The sequence below is a fragment of the Phyllostomus hastatus genome, unplaced genomic scaffold, assembly GCF_019186645.2.
Source record: "Phyllostomus hastatus isolate PE091 unplaced genomic scaffold, TTU_PhHast_1.1 phas_scaffold_78, whole genome shotgun sequence".
Lineage (NCBI taxonomy): Eukaryota > Metazoa > Chordata > Mammalia > Chiroptera > Phyllostomidae > Phyllostomus > Phyllostomus hastatus.
The window spans coordinates 91,219,434-91,221,812 of record NW_025334041.1 but is presented as its reverse complement, the minus strand read 5'-3'; the positions used below and the strand labels follow the sequence as shown (position 1 = coordinate 91,221,812).

Genomic DNA, 2,379 nt, shown 5'->3' with positions numbered 1-2,379 from the left:
TTGGCTATTGTAAATAACGCTGTAATGAACAAAAGAACATATGTTCTTTTGAATTAGTGTTTTGGATTTCTTCAGGTAAATACTCAGAAGTGGGATTGCTGCCATAAGGCAGTTTCATTTTTAATTCTTTGAGGACCTTATATACTGTTTTTTATAATTAACCCTTTAATTTTTAAAAGTGAACAAATGTGTCATCAACCAGGTTACCTTTGTACTAATATCAACTGGACTTTTATATAGGAGAAGATATAATTAGTAAAATGAACATATGGGAAATTATTCATTACCTAGCTCCATTTTTTTAATCAAAAGACAAATTAAGCAACAATAAACTTTTTTCTGTGAGTCAGTTTCCACTATGCTGGCAAAAATATAAAAGGTAATGAGATTACTAGTGCTGGTGAGGACACAGTGAGTCTGGCACACTCAGACTTTGTTAACAGATACAACCCTTGGAAACTATGCTAATTGATACAACTCTTGGAAAGCCAATCAGCAATATATTTTTAAAATCATTCACTGTTCATAATACCTTTTGACTCAATAATTCTTCTGCTGATAGTTCATCCAAAAGAAAAAATTAATAAAAATTAAAGGTCTATATTAATATTTAAGTTAATTGGATCATCATTTTATGGTTCTTTTGTCAAGACAATGATTATTTTATTTTCGACTGAAGAGCAGTGCAGACGCCTAATGAGGGTGTTATCCTCTAATCTGGCCTCCTTGCTGGGGAGTAGCACTACAAGCACTTACTTGTTCTGTGGCTGTAGGCACAGTAGTTTCTCAGAGAAAAATATGATTCTCTGTAAAATATGTACATGAGGTTGACTAAGGAGAGGACAATTGGCATGGAAACAGTACCAGAGCTTCCCTAACCACGTTCAACATTAACACACATTTCCCTGAGGTTGAAACAACTGAATGAACAATTATAGAGTTAAACCTTTATCTGCCATTAACTTCTTTTCAATACCAAAATATTTTCAGATTCTTTGCAGGAAAGTGCCTGTGACTTTTCTTTAAGGAACAGAATGATGAGGACACACATTTAAGGCCATTTATTCATTGGCTTTGTCTCCCTCTTGACTATCTGACTCCCTTGAAAGGGAACACTGTGTACATAATTGCTGGCACTGTTTTCCTTAGGAGTGTCAGGTCAAGGAAACCATGAAAGCTAGTCATCCACACTGATGTTTCGGAAAAGGTACACCATGGACTCCCCATTGTAGATTATTTGAATTGCCTCAGAAAGAATCAAACTGATATCACAGTCTTTATCCTGGGACATTGTAGCTTCTGCATCTCGTGAGGGACATTATTGGTCACCATCACCTTATCAATCAGACGAGGGCCTCTGCAGACAGGACACCATGAGTGGCCATGACATAGATCTCATAAGTACCTCTCTCTTTGAGGATCTCCACAGCTGCAACGAAACTTTCCACATCATCAATGTCATCCACCATGATTACTACGCTCCCACCGATGTGTCAGACTACAGTTGTTGGTGGCTTCTCTTTGGACATCATCAATGACAACTCCAGGCTGGGATGGACAGTAGCATTTCTGACCATTGGGGGAAAGTGATGCCCATCATCCATGTCCAGCACTGTACACTGAGCTTCTCCATGGGTTACAGCTAAACCCAGACAGAGTCTCTCAGAAGATGACTGGCCCTTTTTGCAGCATTAGGAGACTTAGCTACAATGACCACATTTCTGTAATTTAAATTTCTTCCTGGATACACTGAAGCAGGAAAGGTGAGGCTATAAGGTTATCCACAGAAAAGCTGAAAATGCCTTGAATTTTCTTTTGATGAAGATCCATAATGACAATGTGTTAAACCCACTTTCACCAGCATAGGTGCTAGGATCTTGCACACAATAGAAGCCATCTATCTCATCTTGCTTTGCTTGCAATGAATGAATCAATCATTCATTGGAATGAATGGTTCTAATAACATTTCTGGCACAGTCTTCAGTGTGTAAGCCATGATCAATAACTCTATCACAGCTGTATTCACATCTCTGGATATTGTCTGTATAATGAAAATATCTTGGCCATGAACAGACTTTTTTATCTCAATTCTTGTTTCTCCATTGGTCTCTTGATATAATGCAGACTTCCCAATTCAGCACCAAGGTGCAGTTCTGGAGGTCAGATGTTCTAAAATCAAGGTGTATTCAGGACTGCATTCAGGAGGCTCTGGGGGAGAATCCATTTCCTTGCCTTTTCCAGTTTCTAGAGGCCACTCGCATTCTTCGGCTCATGGTCCCCTCTCCCCTTGTTCAAAACCAGCAGCATAGCATCTTCAAATCTCTGCTTTGCTCTGATCTTCACTTCCATTGTCACATCTTTGCTAGATCATAATTTTAA

At 38.5% G+C, this 2,379-nt stretch overlaps 1 pseudogene; it reads right to left on the bottom strand.

Moving 5' to 3' along the window:
* Positions 1-1,177: 1,177 nt before the first annotated feature.
* LOC123811324 lies at positions 1,178-2,134 on the bottom strand (annotated as a pseudogene).
* Between the last annotated feature and the right edge of the window lie 245 nt (positions 2,135-2,379).